This window comes from Lolium rigidum, chromosome 1 (genome assembly GCF_022539505.1).
Source record: "Lolium rigidum isolate FL_2022 chromosome 1, APGP_CSIRO_Lrig_0.1, whole genome shotgun sequence".
In the NCBI taxonomy this organism is placed as follows: Eukaryota; Viridiplantae; Streptophyta; class Magnoliopsida; order Poales; family Poaceae; genus Lolium; species Lolium rigidum.
The window spans coordinates 196,136,051-196,154,926 of record NC_061508.1 but is presented as its reverse complement, the minus strand read 5'-3'; positions in this window follow the sequence as shown (position 1 = coordinate 196,154,926).

Genomic DNA, 18,876 nt, shown 5'->3' with positions numbered 1-18,876 from the left:
GACTCTAGAGAAACCAAATATGGAAACCAAATTAGCAAGCTCTAAGTGTTTCTTCATTAATGGGTGAAAAGTATATGATACAAGAGCTTAAACATGAGCACAACAATTGCCAAGTATCAAATTATCCAAGACATTTTAGAATTACTACATGTAGCATTTTCCAATTCCAACCATATAACAATTTAACGAAGAAGAAACTTCGCCATGAATACTATGAGTAGAGCCTAAGGACATACTTGTCCATATGCTACAGCGGAGCGTGTCTCTCTCCCACAAAGTGAATGCTAGGATCCATTTTATTCAAACAAAACAAAAAACAAAAACAAACCGACGCTCCAAGCAAAGTGCATAAGATGTGACGGAATAAAAATATAGTTTCGGGGAGGAACCCGATAATGTTGTCGATGAAGAAGGGGATGCCTTGGGCATCCCCAAGCTTAGACGCTTGAGTCTTCTTAGAATATGCAGGGGTGAACCACCGGGGCATCCCCAAGCTTAGAGCTTTCACTCTTCTTGATCATAGTATATCATCCTCCTCTCTTGACCCTTGAAAACTTCCTCCACACCAAACTCGAAACAACTCATTAGAGGGTTAGTGCACAATAAAAATTAACATGTTCAGAGGTGACACAATCATTCTTAACACTTCTGGACATTGCATAAAGCTACTGGACATTAATGGATCAAAGAAATTCATCCATCATAGCAAAAGAGGCAATGCGAAATAAAAAGGCAGAATCTGTCAAAACAGAACAGTCCGTAAATATGGATTTTATTGAGGCACCAGACTTGCTCAAATGAAAATGCCCAAATTGAATGAAAGTTGCGTACATATATGAGGATCACGCACGTAAATTGGCTTAATTTTCTGAGCTACCTACAGGGAGGCAGGTCGAAATTCGTGACAGCAAAGAAATCTGAAACTGCGCAGTAATCCAAATCTAGTATGAACTTTACTATCAAAGACTTTACTTGGCACAACAAAACTCAAAACTAAGATAAGGAGAGGTTGCTACAGTAGTAAACAACTTCCAAGACACAAATATAAAACAAAGTACTGTAGCAAAATAACACATGGGTTATCTCCCAAGAAGTTCTTTCTTTATAGCCGTTAAGATGGGCTCAGCAGTTTTAATGATGCACTCGCAAGAAATAGTAGTTGAAGCAGAAGAGAGCGTCAAGAGGCAAATTCAAAACACATTTAAGTCTAACATGCTTCCTATGAAAAGGAATCTTGTAAATAAACAAGTTCATGAAGCATAATGCAACAAGCATAGAAAGATAAAACAAGTGTAGCTTCAAAAATTTCAGCACATAGAGAGGTGTTTTAGTAACATGAAAATTTCTACAACCATATTTTCCTCTCTCATAATAACTTTCAGTAGTATCATGAGAAAACTCAACAATATAACTATCACATAAAGCATTCTTATCATGAGTCTCATGCATAAAATTATTACTCTCCACATAGGCATAATCAATTTTATTAGTTGTAGTGGGAGCAAATTCAACAAAGTAGCTATCATTATTATTCTCATCAAGTGTAGGAGGCATAGTATAATCACAACAAAATTTACTCTCCATAGTAGGTGGCACCAAAAGACCACTATCATTATAATCATCATAAATAGGAGGCAAAGTATCATCAAAGAAAATTTTCTCCTCAATGCTTGGGGGACTAAAAAGATCATGCTCATCAAAACCAGCTTCCCCAAGCTTAGAACTTTCTATATCATTAGCAACCATGGTGTTCAAAGCGTTCATACTAATATTACTACCAGCATGCAAATAAGGTTCCATAGGTTTTTTAATTTTCGCATCAAACCATCCATGTCTTAAATCAGGAAATAGAATAAGAAGCTCATTGGTGTCCATTATGCCAAACTAGTGTAAACAAGAAACAAAAAGATGCAATTGCAGGATCTAAAGGAAATAGCTTCGAGTACTTACAACGGCGAAAATAGCTTAGTAGACGAGATCCGGAGTGTGAGTACCTTTTACCTTTCCTCCCCGGCAACGGCGCCAGAAAATAGCTTGATGTCTACGGGAGCTTCTATTCTTGTAGACAGGTGTTGGGCCTCCAAGAGCGAGAGGTTTGTAGAACAGCAGCAAGTTTCCCTTAAGTGGATCACCCAAGGTTTATCGAACTCGGGGAGGAAGAGGTCAAAGATATCCCTCTCATGCAACCCCGCAACCACAAAGCAAGAAGTCTCTTGTGTCCCCAACACACCTAATAGGTGCACTAGTTCGGCGAAGAGATAGTGAAATACAGGTGGTATGAATGAATATGAGCAAGTAGTAACGGCGCCGAGAAAATAGCTTGTCTGGCGTGTAGTTGATGGTGGTAATATGGTAGCGATAGTAACACAGAGAAACGAGTAAACAAACAGCGATAGCAGTATTTAGGAACAAGGCCTAGGGAATAGACTTTCACTAGTGGACACTCTCAACTTTGATCACATAACAGATAGATAAATGCATACTCTACACTCTTGTTGGATGATGAACACATTGCGTAGGATTACACGAACCCTCAATGCCGGAGTTAACAAGCTCCACAATTCAATGTTCATATTTAAATAACCTTAGAGTGCATGAAAGATCAATACGACTAAACCAAGTACTAACACAGCATGCACACTGTCACCTTCACACTATGTAGGAGGAATAGATCACATCAATACTATCATAGCAATAGTTAACTTCATAATCTACAAGAGATCATAATCATAGCCTACTGATGGCGTGTATTTCACACGTTCGTTGGGCAACCCCAAGAGGAAGGTATGATGAGCACAGCAGCAAGTTTTCCCTCAGAAAGAAACCAAGGTTTATCGAACCAGGAGGAGCCAAGAAGCACGTTGAAGGTTGATGGCGGCGGGATGTAGTGCGGCGCAACACCGGAGATTCCGGCGCCAACGTGGAACCCGCACAACACAACCAAAGTACTTTGCCCCAACGAAACAGTGAGGTTGTCAATCTCACCGGCTTGCCGTAACAAAGGATTAACCGTATTGTGTGGAAGATGATTGTTTGCGAGAGAAAACAAGTAGAACAAGTATTGCGAGTAGATTGTATTTCAAGTAAAGAGAATTGGACCGGGGTCCACAGCTCACTAGAGGTGTCTCTCCCATAAGACGAACAAGCATGTTGGGTGAACAAATTACAGCTTGGGCAATTGACAAATAAAGAGAGCATGACAATGCACATACATATCATGATGAGTATAGTGAGATTTAATTGGGCATTACGACAAAGTACATAGACCGCCATCCAACTGCATCTATGCCTAAAAAGTCCACCTTCGAGGTTATCATCCGAACCCCTCCAGCATTAAGTTGCAAGCAACAGTACAATTGCATTAAGTATGGTGCGTAATGTAATCAACAACTACATCCTTAGACATAGCATCAATGTTTTATCCCTAGTGGCAACAAGCACAACACAACCTTAGAACTTTCTCATCATCGTCCCGGTGTCAATGCGGCATGAACCCACTATCGAGCATAAGTACTCCCTCTTGGAGTTAAAAGCATCTACTTGGCCGGAGCATCTACTAATAACGGAGAGCATGCAAGATCATAAACAACACATAAGCATAACTTTGATAATCAACATAACAAGTATTCTCTATTCATCGGATCCCAACAAACGCAACATATAGAATTACATATAGATGATCTTGATCATGATAGGCAGCTCACAAGATCCGACAATGATAGCACAATGGGGAGAAGACAACCATCTAGCTACTGCTATGGACCCATATTCCAGGGGTAGACTACTCACACATCACACCGGAGGCGACCATGGCGGCGTAGAGTCCTCCGGGAGATGATCCCCTCTCCGGCAGGGTGCCGGAGGCGATCTCCAGGATCCCCCGAGATGGGATCGGCGGCGACGGCGTCTCGGCAATGTTTTCCGTATCGTGGCTCTCGGCACGGGGGTTTCGTCACGGAGGCTATTTGTAGGCGGAAGGGCAAGTCAAGAGGCGGCACGGGGGGCCCACACCACAGGGCCGCGCGGCCAAGGGGGGGCCGCGCCGCCCTAGGGTTTGGCCACCCCGTGGCCCCTCTTCGTCTCGTCTTCGGTCTTCCGGAAGCTTCGTGAGAAAATAGGCCTCCGGGCTTTTATTTCGTCCAATTCCGAGAATATTTCTTTACTAGGATTTCTGAAACCAAAAACAGCGTAAAACAAAGAATCGGCACTTCGGCATCTTGTTAATAGGTTAGTTCCAGAAAATGCACGAATATGATATAAAGTGTGCATAAAACATGTAGATAACATCAATAATGTGGCATGGAACACAAGAAATTATCGATACGTTGGAGACGTATCAGCATCCCCAAGCTTAGTTCTGCTCGTCCCGAGCAGGGAAAACGATAACAAAGATAATTTCTGGAGTGACATGCCATCATAATCTTGATCATACTATTTGTAAAGCATATGTAGTGAGTGCAGCGATCAAAACAATGTGTATGACATGAGTAAACAAGTGAATCATAAAGCAAAGACTTTTCATGAATAGCACTTCAAGACAAGCATCAATAAGTCTTGCATAAGAGTTAACTCATAAAGCAATAATTCAAAGTAAAGGTATTGAAGAACCACAAAAGAAGATTAAGTTTCAGCGGTTGCTTTCAACTTGTAACATGTATATCTCATGGATATTGTCAACATAGAGTAATATAATAAGTGCAATAAGCGAATATGTAGGAATCAATGCACAGTTCACACAAGTGTTTGCTTCTTGAGGTGGAGAGAAATAGGTGAACTGACTCAACATTGAAAGTAAAAGAATGGTCCTCATAGAGGAAAAGCATCGATTGCTATATTTGTGCTAGAGCTTTGATTTTGAAAACACGAAACAATTTTGTCAACGGTAGTAATAAAGCATATGCATCATGTAAATTATATCTTATAAGTTGCAAGCCTCATGCATAGTGTACTAATAGTGCCCGCACCTTGTCCTAATTAGCTTGGACTACCTGGATTATCACCGCAATACATATGCTTTAACCAAGTATCACAAAGGGGTACCTCTATGCCGCCTGTACAAAGGTCTAAGGAGAAAGCTCGCATTTGGATTTCTCGCTTTTGATTATTCTCAACTTAGACATCCATACCGGGACAACATAGACAACAGATAATGGACTCCTCTTTTAATGCTTTAAGAATTCAACAACAATTAATTCTTTTCTCATTAGAGATTTGAGGATGTTTGTCCAAAACTGAAACTTCCACCATGGAACATGGCTTTAGTTAGCGGCCCAATGTTCTTCTCTCACAATATGCATGCTCAAACCATTCAACTCAGTGTAGATCGCCCTTACTTTAGACAAGACGAACATGCATAGCAACTCACATGAAATTCAACAATGAGTTGATGGCGTTCCCAAGCAAACATGGTTATCGCACAACAAGCAACTTAATAAGAGATAAAGTGCATAATTACATATTCAGTACCACAATAGTTTTTAAGCTATTTGTCCCATGAGCTATATATTGCAAAGGTGAATGATGGAATTTTAAAGGTAGCACTCAAGCAATTTACTTTGGAATGGCTGGAAAATACCATGTAGTAGGTAGGTATGGTGGACACAAATGGCATAGTGGTTGGCTCAAGTATTTTGGATGCATGAGAAGTATTCCCTCTCGATACAAGGTTTAGGCTAGCAAGGCTTGTTAGAAACAAACACAAGGATGAACGGTACAACAAAAACTCACATAAAAGACATATTGAAAACATTATAAGACTCTACACCGTCTTCCTTGTTGTTCAAACTCAATACTAGAAATTATCTAGACCTTAGAGAAACCAATTATGCAAACCAAATTTTAGCATGCTCTATGTATTTCTTCATTAATGGGTGCAAAGCATATGATGCAAGAGCTTAAACATGAGCACAACAATTGCCAAGTATCACATTACCCAATACATTTATAGCAATTACTACATGTATCATTTTCCAATTCCAACCATATAACAATTTAACGAAGGAGAAACTTCGCCATGAATACTATGAGTAGAAACCAAGGACATATTTGTCCATATGCTACAGCGGAGCGTGTATCTCTCCCATGAAGTGAATGCTAGGATCCATTTTATTCAAACAAAACAAAAATAAAAACAAACCGACGCTCCAAGAAAAAGCACATAAGATGTGGCCAAATAAAAATGTAGTTTCAGGGGAGGAACTCGATAATTTGTTGATGAAGAAGGGGATGCCTTGGGCATCCCCAAGCTTAGACGCTTGAGTCTTCTTGATATATGCAGGGGTGAACCACCGGGTGCATCCCCAAGCTTAGAGCTTTCACTCTCCTTGATCATGTTGCATCATACTCCTCTCTTGACCCTTGAAAACTTCCTCCACACCAAACTCGAAACAACTCATTAGAGGGTTAGTGCACAATATAAATTGACATATTCAGAGGTGACACAATCATTCTTAACACTTCTGGACATTGCATAATGCTACTGGACATTAGTGGATCAAAGAAATTCATCCAACATAGCGAAAGAGGCAATGCGAAATAAAAGGCAGAATCTGTCAAAACAGAACAGTTCGTATTGACGAATTTTAAAATGGCACCAGACTTGCTCAAATGAAAATGCTCAAATTGAATGAAAGTTGCGTACATATCTGAGGATCACGCACGTAAATTGGCATAATTTTCTGAGCTTCCTGCAGGGCAGTGGGCTCAGATTCGTGACAGCAAAGAAATCTGGAACTGCGCAGTAATCCAAATCTAGTACTTACTTTTCTATCAACGGCTTAACTTGGCACAACTAAACACAAAACTAAGATAAGGAGAGGTTGCTACAGTAGTAAACAACTTCCAAGACACAAAATGAAAACAAAGTACTGTAGGTAAAAACATGGGTTGTCTCCCATAAGCGCTTTTCTTTAACGCCTTTCAGCTAGGCGCAGAAAGTGTATATCAAGTATTATCGAGAGATGAAGCATCAACATCATAATTTGTTCTAATGATAGAATCACAAGGTACCTTCATTCTCTTTCTAGGGAAGTGTTCCATACCTTTCTTGAGAGGAAATTGATATTTTATATTACCTTCCCTCATATCAATAATAGCACCAACAGTTCGAAGAAAAGGTCTTCCCAATATAATTGGACAAGATGCATTGCATTCAATATCCAAGACAACAAAATCAACGGGAACAAGATTATTGTTAACGGTAATGCGAACATTATCAACTTTACCCAAAGGTTTCTTTGTAGAATGATCAGCAAGATTAACATCCAAATAACAATTTTTTAGCGGTGGCAAGTCAAGCATATTATAAATTTTCTTCGGCATAACAGAAATACTTGCACCAAGATCACATAAAGCATTACAATCAAAATCTTTAACCTTCATCTTAATGATGGGCTCCCAACCATCTTCTAGCTTTTTAGGAATAGAGGCTTCGCGCTCTAGTTTCTCTTCTCTAGCTTTTATGAGAGCATTTGTAATATGATGCGTGAAAGCCAAATTTATAGAACTAGCATTAGGACTTTTAGCAAGTTTTTGTAAGAACTTTATAACTTCAGAGATGTGGCAATCATCAAAATTCAAACCATTATAATCTAAAGCAATGGGATCATCATCCCCAATGTTGCAAAAAAATTTCAGCAGACTTTATCACGAGCAATTTCAGCAGTTTTAGCAGTTTCGAGCAGTTTTTCGCGCTTTGCATTAGAAGTGGAAACATTGCTAACACCAATTCTTTTATTAGTATGAGTAGGAGGTGCAGCAACATGTGTAGCATTAGCATTACTAGTGGTGGTAATAGTCCAAACTTTAGCTATATTCTTCTCTTTAGCTAGTTTTTCATTTTCTTCTCTATCCCACCTAGCACGCAGTTCAGCCATTAATCTTATATTCTCATTAATTCTAACTTGAATGGCATTTGCTGTAGTAGCAATCTTATTATGATGATTCTCATTAGGCAAAACTTTTGATTTCAAAAGATCAACATCAGCAGCAAGACTATCGACTTTAGAAGCAAGTATATCAATTTTCCCAAGCTTTTCTTCAACAGATTTGTTAAAAGCAGTTTGTGTACCAATAAATTCTTTAAGCATGGCTTCAAGTCCAGGGGGTGAGTTCCTATTATTGTTGTAAGAATTCCCATAAGAATTACCATAGCCGTTGCCATTATTATAAGGATATAGCCTATAGTTGTTACTAGAATTGTTCCGGTAAGCATTGTTGTTGAAATTATTATTTTTAATGAAGTTTACATCAACATGTTCTTCTTGTGCAACCAATGAAGCTAACGGAACATTATTAGGATCAATATTAGTCCTATCATTCACAAGCATAGACATAATAACATCAATCTTATCACTCAAGGAAGAGGTTTCTTCGACAGAATTTACCTTCTTACCTTGCGGAGCTCTTTCCGTGTGCCATTCGAAGTAGTTGATCATCATATTATCAAGAAGCTTTGTTGCTTCACCAAGAGTGATGGACATAAAGGTACCTCCAGCAGCTGAATCCAATAAATTCCGTGAAGAAAAATTTAGTCCTGCATAGAAGGTTTGGATGATCATCCAAGTAGTCAGTCCATGGGTTGGGCAATTTTTAACCAGAGATTTCATTCTTTCCCAAGATTGAGCAACATGTTCAGTATCTAATTGTTTAAAATTCATTATGCTACTCCTCAAAGATATAATTTTAGCAGGGGGATAATATCTACCAATAAAAGCATCCTTGCATTTAGTCCATGAATCAATACTATTCTTAGGCAGAGATAGCAACCAATCTTTAGCTCTTCCTCTTAATGAGAAAGGGAACAATTTTAGTTTAATAATATCACCATCTACATCTTTATATTTTTGCATTTCGCATAGTTCAACAAAATTATTGAGATGGGCAGCAGCATCATCGAACTAATTCCGAAAATTGATCTTTCATGACAAGATTCAGTAAAGCAGGTTTAATTTCAAAGAATTCTGCTGTAGTAGCAGGTGGAGCAATAGGTGTGCATAAGAAATCATTATTATTTGTGGTTGTGAAGTCACACAACTTAGTATTCTCAGCGTTGGCCATTTTAGCAACGAGTAAATAAAGCAAACTAGATAAAGTAAATGCAAGTAAACTAATTTTTTTGTGTTTTTGATATAGCAAACAAGATAGCAAATAAAGTAAAACTAGCAACTAATTTTTTTGTATTTTGATTTAGTGCAGCGAACAAAGTAGTAAATAAAGTAAAGCAAGACAAAAACAAAGTAAAGAGATTGAGAAGTGGAGACTCCCCTTGCAGCGTGTCTTGATCTCCCCGGCAACGGCGCCAAAAAATATGCTTGATGGCGTGTATTTCACACGTTCGTTGGGCAACCCCAAGAGGAAGGTATGATGAGCACAGCAGCAAGTTTTCCCTCAGAAAGAAACCAAGGTTTATCGAACCAGGAGGAGCCAAGAAGCACGTTGAAGGTTGATGGCGGCGGGATGTAGTGCGGCGCAACACCGGAGATTCCGGCGCCAACGTGGAACCTGCACAACACAACCAAAGTACTTTGCCCCAACGAAACGAGTGAGGTTGTCAATCTCACCGGCTTGCTGTAACAAAGGATTAACCGTATTGTGTGGAAGATGATTGTTTGCGAGAGAAAACAGTAGAACAAGTATTGCAGTAGATTGTATTTCAAGAAAGAGAATTGGACCGGGGTCCACAGTTCACTAGAGGTGTCTCTCCCATAAGACGAACAAGCATGTTGGGTGAACAAATTACAGTTGGGCAATTGACAAATAAAGAGAGCATGACAATGCACATACATATCATGATGAGTATAGTGAGATTTAATTGGGCATTACGACAAAGTACATAGACCGCCATCCAACCGCATCTATGCCTAAAAAGTCCACCTTCAGAGTTATCATCCGAACCCCCTCCAGTATTAAGTTGCAAGCAACAGACAATTGCATTAAGTATGGTGCGTAATGTAATCAACAACTACATCCTTAGACATAGCATCAATGTTTTATCCCTAGTAGCAACAGCACAACACAACCTTAGAACTTTTCGTCATCGTCCCGGTGTCAATGCGGCATGAACCCACTATCGAGCATAAGTACTCCCTCTTGGAGTTAAAAGCATCTACTTGGCCAGAGCATCTACTAATAACGGAGAGCATGCAAGATCATAAACAACACATAAGCATAACTTTGATAATCAACATAACAAGTATTCTCTATTCATCGGATCCCAACAAACGCAACATATAGAATTACATATAGATGATCTTGATCATGATAGGCAGCTCACAAGATCCGACAATGATAGCACAATGGGGAGAAGACAACCATCTAGCTACTGCTATGGACCCATAGTCCAGGGGTAGACTACTCACACATCACACCGGAGGCGACCATGGCGGCGTAGAGTCCTCCGGGAGATGATTCCCCTCTCCGGCAGGGTGCCGGAGGCGATCTCCAGGATCCCCCGAGATGGGATCGGCGGCGACGGCGTCTCGCAATGTTTTCCGTATCGTGGCTCTCGGTACTGGGGGTTTCGTCACGGAGGCTATTTGTAGGCGGAAGGGCAAGTCAAGAGGCGGCACGGGGGGCCCACACCACAGGGCCGCGCGGCCAAGGGGGGGCCGCGCCGCCCTAGGGTTTGGCCACCCCGTGGCCCCTCTTCGTCTCGTCTTCGGTCTTCTGGAAGCTTCGTGAGAAAATAGGCCTCCGGGCTTTTATTTCGTCCAATTCCGAGAATATTTCTTTACTAGGATTTCGAAACCAAAAACAGCAGAAAACAACGAATCGGCACTTCGGCATCTTGTTAATAGGTTAGTTCCGGAAAATGCACGAATATGATATAAAGTGTGCATAAAACATGTAGATAACATCAATAATGTGGCATGGAACACAAGAAATTATCGATACGTTGGAGACGTATCACCTACGCCACGTACTAACACGGATGCACACACTGTCACCATTACACCGTGCAGGAGGAATAAAACTACTTTAATAACATCACTAGAGTAGCACATAGATAAATTGTGATACAAAACACATTGCAATCATAAAGAGATATAAATAAGCACTTCACTACGCCATTCATAACGATGAATAAGTATTCGTGAAATATAGCCTAAGAGACCCACACGGTGCACACACTGTCACCTTTACACACGTGGGACAAGGAGTCTCCGGAGATCACATAAGTAAAATTCACTTGACTAGCATAACGACATCTAGATTACAAGCATCATCATATGAATCTCAATCATGTAAGGCAGCTCATGAGATTATTGTATTGAAGTACATAGGAGAGAGATGAACCACATAGCTACCGGTACAGCCCCGAGCCTCGATGGAGAACTACTCCTCCTCATGGGAGACAACAGCGTTGATGAAGATGGCGGTGGTGTCGATGGAGGAGCCTTCGGGGGCACTTCCCGCTCCGGCAGGGTGCCGGAACGAGAGACTCCTGTCCCCGGATCTTGGCTTCGCGATGGCGGCGGCTCTGGAAGGTTTCTCGTACCGTGGCTTTTTCGTATCGTGGTTTTAGGTCTGGGGGCTTCTTATAGGCGAAGAGGCGGCGTCAGAGGGTCGAAGAGGCAGCGGCACCATAGGGTGGCGCGGGCCACACCCAGGCCGCGCCGGCCTATGGTCCCGTGGGCCTGTGCCCCCTCTCTGGCGGTTCTCGGGTGTTCTGGATGCTTCCGGGCAAAATAGGATGCTGGGTCTTGATTTCGTCTGATTCCGAGAATATTTCCTTACTAGGATTTCTGGAACCAAAAACAGCAGAAAATAGGAACTGGCCCTTCGACATCTCGTCAATAGGTTAGTTCCGGAAAACGCATAAATCTGACATATAATGTGCATAAAACATGTAGATATCATCAATAATGTGGCATGGAACATAAGAAATTATCGATACGTCGGAGACGTATCATATACCTCCCCCAAGCTTGGGCTTTTGGCCTAAGTGGAGATCAATCCCAGGCAGGCCAAGAAGTGTAAGAAGTGTTGCCTCCATAATACGATGAAGAAGCACCTTCGTCATGATATGAACTCGAGGACGCCCCGGTGTAATGCGTGGCGTAGTCATCAGCGGCCGCCTCCTCCTCCTGGTGCTGCCCATGGAACCCAAGCAGTCGCAACTGATCGTCCAACTCCTCCTTTGAGCGTGACCACGACATCCTGTGAATACTGAACAAACTAGATTATGGCAAGAGCAAATGCTTCAAATTTCAGCAGGAAATATGGGCTGAGCAAGGAGATCGAATATTCGCGATGAAGAACAGCAAGAACACGAGTTTGAGCAATGGGGATGTGTTTTCTCGGGTGAGTGAGTGGAATGGTAGAGGAGGGAGCAAGTGGAGGGCCAGGGGGCCCACACCTGGCACTAGCGCGGCTAGGGTGTGACCCGTGCCGCCACATGGTGTGGCCGGCCTGTGGGTCCCCCCTGGGCTGCCCTAGGTGCCTCTCTGCCCCTTTTTCACGTAAAAAATTTCTATACATTTTCTGGAATTTTTCGAGAAACTTTATTTTGGGAAATTTTCAGAATTTGAACAATGATTCTATCGCAGGAAAACCATTATGGAACGATGAAAAACTAAATCAAAACCAAACCTAAAGACATTCTAATATAAAGTCAATCAATGGTGCATAGGTGAAAACATAGTTTCATTCATTCAAAATTGTTTTGTTAACAAGGTTGATCAAGTCTTGTTATCAAAAGAGTTTTATATGAAGAAAAACCTTGTATTTCACACAATGATTATGTTACCTCAACCTCGACGGGAATAGTTCTAATCATGACAATATTCTTCTTCTTTGGCTTGGGCAAAGGCAAATGAAATTCCCCAATTTGGATATTATCAACATTAATAATTGAGTTGAGACCATAATTCACATCAATCTTTTTGGGAAAATAGACCGTATGCTCCTTGTCATCGACATTGAAAGTTACTTTTTCGTGGTTGCAATCAATAACAACCCCTGCAGTGTTAAGAAAAGGTCTCCCAAGAATAATAGACATATTATCAACTTCTGGCATTTCCAACACAACAAAGTCAGTTAATATCATACAATGATGAGAAACTTGAACATGAACATCCTCACATATACCAACAGGAATAGTAGTAGAATTATCAGCCATTTACAAGGATATATCAGTTGGTATTAATTTTTCTAGATCAAGTTTTCTATAGAGAGAAAAAGGCATAACGCTAACTCCTACTCCCAAATCACATAAAGCAGTTCTAACATAATTATTTTTGATGGAGCATCGAATAGTGGGTATACCTGGATCACCAAGCTTCTATGGAATCTTACCATTAAAGGAGTAATTAGTGAGCATAGTGGATATTTCCTCATTTGGAATCTTCTATTATTAGATATAATATCTTTCATATAGTTTGAATAAGGAGGCAATTTAATAGCATCAGCCGAAGGAATTTGCAAAAACAAAGGTTTCATCCATTCACAGAACCATATGGAAATGTTTAACAAGTATTTTTTTACATCATTAGAGGTTCTTTCCACAATATCAATGCAAATTATTGATAGCTCTAAAATTTTCCATTAGGTGATGTTCCACTCTCTTATTAAAATTATCTTGTTTACAATACAATTATCAAATTCATCTAAGCATTGATCAGGAGGTTTAGAGTAGGGAATATCTCTATTATCAAAGCGTTGGAGAGAGTGTGCCTCAATAGTGGAAGAACGAGGGATTGGCTTACATAATTCTTCTATAGGTGGTAGATTCTTCACATCTTCAGATTTAATACCCTTCTCCTTAAGAGACTTCTTGGCTTCCCACATCACTTCTTAATTTAATTCAATCATTTCCCTTTTCTTCGGTGTTGGTATTGGCTCTGGTGTAGTCCAATCATCATAATTCTTGCTTATTTTTGCCAATAATTCCTCAGCTTCAGTCGGAGTTCTTTTCCTCAAAACACAACCAGCACAACTACCCAGGTATGTCCTAGATTCAACAGTTAGTCCATTATAGAATATATCAAGGAGTTCATTTTTAGCTAACGGATGTTTAGGTAGTGCTCTAATTAAAGAACAAAACTTTGCCCGTGATTTAGGCAATTTCTCTCCTTCTACCTGCACAAAGTCAAAGATTTTCTGCAAAGTAGCATGTTGAGCACTAGCAGGGAAATATTTCTGAAAGAAAGCATTAACCAAACCAATAGGACTATCAATAGTTCCAGGGGACAAATTATCATACCAAATTTTAGCTGCTCCTTTCATAGAGAAAGGGAAAATTTTAGTGACAAAGTAAGTGTGTATCTTAATATCATCGGAGAATAAATTGCTCAAAGTAGAGAGTTCATTCATATGTTTCATAGCACTTTCATTTTCAGTACCACAGAAAGGTTCTTTGTCAACAATAGATATGTAAGATAAATCCTGAGAGAAATCATAATCCTTATCTCTAATATTTTATGGGAGATGTGGCAAATTTAGAATCAGGAGACACATTATATCTAACAACTCGTCTTGCAAGAAGACTTCTCATAGCACTTGCATCTCTAGTAGCATGACATTCTTCAATGAAGTTACCATCAAGTTCAATATAAGTTTCATCAAGATCATCGCTAGGATTCCCCCTAGCTTGAGGTGAACTAACATGTGTAATAATATTTTCAGCATTTTCAATTTGTTAGCTCTAGAAATTGTAGTTTCTAGGAAAGGACCTAACGAACCACTCTTATCAAGCACAGTAGAAGCATCATCAAAATCATCAAGAGAATTATCAGATTCAGCAGAAGTAGCAGTAGCATGTGGTGGAGTAAGAAGCTTACTCATAACAGATGGCGAATCAAGAGAAACAGAGGTGTTCAGAGTTGTACCTCTTCTTGTAGTGGATGGCAATATAGGAAACTTCGATTCAGGAGCTTTCCCCATAATAAATAAATTGCAGCGAACAATATCACCTTCAAGTGGGCTTGTAAATAAAGCTATGCTCCCCGGCGATGGTGCCAGAAAATAGTCTTGATGACCCACAAGTATAGGGGATCGCAACAGTCTTATGGGGACCAGAATATTTATAAGCTTTAACAAGTGAGTTGTCAATTCACCTGCACCTGAAAATAGACTTGCTCGCAACAGTTTATCAGTAGTAATAGTTTTATGGCAGTGGGACTAGTGAAGTAACAACAGTAGCGAAATAAAAACAGCAGTAGCGATGGTTGCAGTAGACATCAGGATTAAAATATTGTAGGCACAAGGATGGATGAACGGGCGTTGCATGAATGAGAGTGTCCATGTAATAGCAAGACATAGGCATTGCAAGTAATAACGATATAAGCATCCTAGCATAATATATCCATAGGCGTGTGTTCCTATTTAGTCGTGCGTGCTCGCAATGAGAAATTTACACGACATCTTTTGTCCTACCTGCCCGTTGCAGCGGGGCCTCTAGGGAAACTACTGGTAATTAAGGTACTCCTTTTAATAGAGTACCGGAGCAAAGCATTAAAACTCCGTGAACACACGTGATCCTCACATCATAGTCATCCCCTACGGTTATCCCAATTCTTGGTCACTTTGGGGCCTCGGGTTTCGGACAATAATATGTGTATACAACTTGCAGATATGATCAAAAACAATAATTATTCTCATGAATCAATAACATGTTTAGATCTGAGATCATGACACTCGGGCCCAAAGTGACAAGCATTAAGCATAGCAAGTTGCAACAATGTCAAACATACTAACAACATATACTAGTGAAAGGACACGGATGTCGCCTAGAGGGGAGTGAGTAGGCGGTTTAAAACTTTTACGAGATGGGCTTAACAAATGCGAAATAAAACTAGTGTTTACTTTGTCAAGCCCAAAGCCTATATACTATGGTTCACCTATGTGCACCAACAACTTATGCTAAGCAATATAAGCAACTAGGTGATAGCAAGATATATAACTTCAAGCACGATGGCTACCACAAAGTAAAGTGCATAAGTAAAGAGCTCGGGTATAGAGATAACCGAGGCACGCGGGAGACAATGATTTATCCCGAAGTTCACACTCTTGCGAGTGCTAATCTCCGTTGGTGAGGTGCGGTGGCTTAGTGCTCCCAAACGCCACGAGAGGCCTCACCTTGAGGTGTGGTTGCTCGATGCACACCAACGCCACAAAGGCCTCACCCCAAGATGCGGTAGTCACACCACACACTGAGTGCCACGAAGGCGCCTCACCTTATTCTCCGGTGACCCTCGCCACAAAGGCCTAGGTCACGGTTCCACTAAGGGATTTCCTTCGAGGAGGAAACCGGGCCTTACACAAAGGTTGGGGCACACATCCACAACTTAATTAGAGGCTCCCAACAAATCACCACAAAGGCCTAGAATATGTCTAGGGTTCCAAGAACCCAAGAGTAACAACCTTCTTGCTTTCACCACCACGAATCACCGTGGAGAACTCAAACCGATGCACCAAATGCAATGACAAGAACACCACTAAGATGCTCAAGTACTTCTCTCTCAAATTACAACAAAGCTACAAAAGCTATTGGGGAATGAGAGAGGAAGAACAAATAGGAGAAGAAAAACCACATTTCTCCAAGATCTAGATCTATTGGATTCCCCTCACAAAGAGAGGGATTTGATTGGTCAAGATGTAGATCTAGATCTCCTATCTCTTTTCCCTCAAATAGGTGCAAGAATCATGGAGGGATTAGAGGGAGAGGAAGCTTCTCAAGGGCAACAATGGAGTAGAGAGAGAGTGGAAGAAGCAACCAGCCAAGGAGGAAGAAGGGGGTCTTATATACCCCCTCCCAATGGAATATGACCGTTTGGAACGTCCCAGGCCGGAATTTCCGCCCCGGGCCGGAATTTCCTCCCCGGGCTTTGAAAAATAGCTAAGGACTTAAGGGAACTGCTCGCAGTAAGGGGGCCGGACATTTGGTCGGCAATTTTGTAATCCGGGCCGGAATTTCCGCCCCCCGAAAACTGCAGAAACATCAAAACGAGAATGATCATAACTTGAGCGGACTCCGATTTTGATGATCTTGTGCTCGTTTCGAAGCTAGTAACAATATCTACAAGATCATCTAGGGAACCATCATGGTAAAGCAAGGTAGGATAGAAATAAATGATGAAAGGTTTAACCTATCTAAAAAAGACATGCCGGTAAAGCCTCCAACCTGGAAAATGCAACAAGTTGCCCGTGAAAAAACCATTCTTGATGAACTAGAGCTTGTCATGAGAATAAGCACAAGCTCAAAACATCACATGGATAATATCCAAATAACAACTAAGAAAGATGATGCAAGGATGCAAAGGTTTGAGCTGTCCGAAGGATACGATCGAGTTACTCACTCGAGAGCACTCTTGATAGTACGACAACTAAACTATAAACCGGTCTCCAACTACACCATGAGACCGGGAAAAATGGAACCCTATCAAGAGCAAACCTTAACCTTGTGCGTTCCTCTTGAGCTTGATGATGACGATCTTGACCTCAACAAGATGGAACGCATTTCTTGATTGTGCTTGCTTGACGAAGTCTTGTTGATTGCTCCCCCATATTTCACCATGGGAGAAATTATTCTTTGGCGCATCTTTACATATCCATGATCACCATATGGATGGAAAGCTTGAAGCAAATGATCTCTTCGACAAGGCTCATCTTGAACTTGCACATCATTTCTTTATTTTTCATCATGTTGATGTCTTAAAGTTAACTTTGAGGGCTCACTTTATCTTCATCTTCAAGACATACTAGACACTTAATATTCTTCATCAATTTCTTCTTATTGCAACCTTGAAGCCAACATATGATTCAAGCATTGCCTATGGAAAAATCCTACAAATATAAATCAATGCAAACATTAGTCCATAGGGATTGTCATTAATTACCAAAACAACACATGGGGGCTCCATGCACTTTCAACTAGGCACTATGCCCATAACAATCTTATAGCTATTACATGACCAATCTCATCCAATCCCTATCATCCCCTACAGCCTACAACGGGGAATTACTCACACATGGATGGGGAAATCATGGATGGTTGATGGAGAGGCGTCGGTGATGGCGATGGCGATGATCTCCTCCAAATTCCCGCCCCGACAGGGTGTCAGAACGGAACTTCTGGTCCCCGGATTAGGGTTTCTGGTGGCGGCGGAGCAGCGGAACTCTTTCTGGAAAAACGTCGAGCCCCCCTCGGTTTTCAGGTCAGGGGCTTCTTATAGTGCGAAGGAGAGGTCGAGGGGGTGGCCGAGACGGCTAGACCACCCCTAGGCGCAACCAAGCCTGGCCCGCACCTAGGGCAGGTGTGGGCCCCTCGTGGCCCCTCGGTCTCGTCTTCTGGCTCCGGGAGTCTTCAGGTAAAATATTGATTTTTCTATATTTTTTAGGAATTTTCCCGAAAGTTGGATTTCTGCACAAAAACGAGATACCAGAGCAATTCTGCTGAAAACAGCGTTAGTCCGTGTTAGTTGTATTCAAAACACACAATATAGAGGGCAAACAGCAGCAAAAGTGTTCGGGAAAGTAGATACATTTTGGACGTATCAATGTGCTGCAAGATGAGATTCTGAACAGAGGTGAGCATGTGTTTAAAATGACAGCACGTGCCCCTAATGATGACATCAAAGAATTCACTTATATTCATGGCGGTATGTATGCTTTCCCATCAAATTGTATATGTATATGTATTGCCTCCCTCCCTCGGCGGTGCGGATTTGCGTTGACTCGGCCGGCGAACCCGAGAATTCGCGATGCACCACGTCCCGGGCCACCATACGCGACGTTTTGGCCGCTTTCATCGGGCTAGGTGGCCTCAAAAACGAGAAAAAAAAAAGTTTTGACATGCACCACGGAGGGACCAAAATCGTCGGCCATGGTACACCAGCAACCACGGCGCGACTTCAACTTCGTCGGCCATGGCAACTT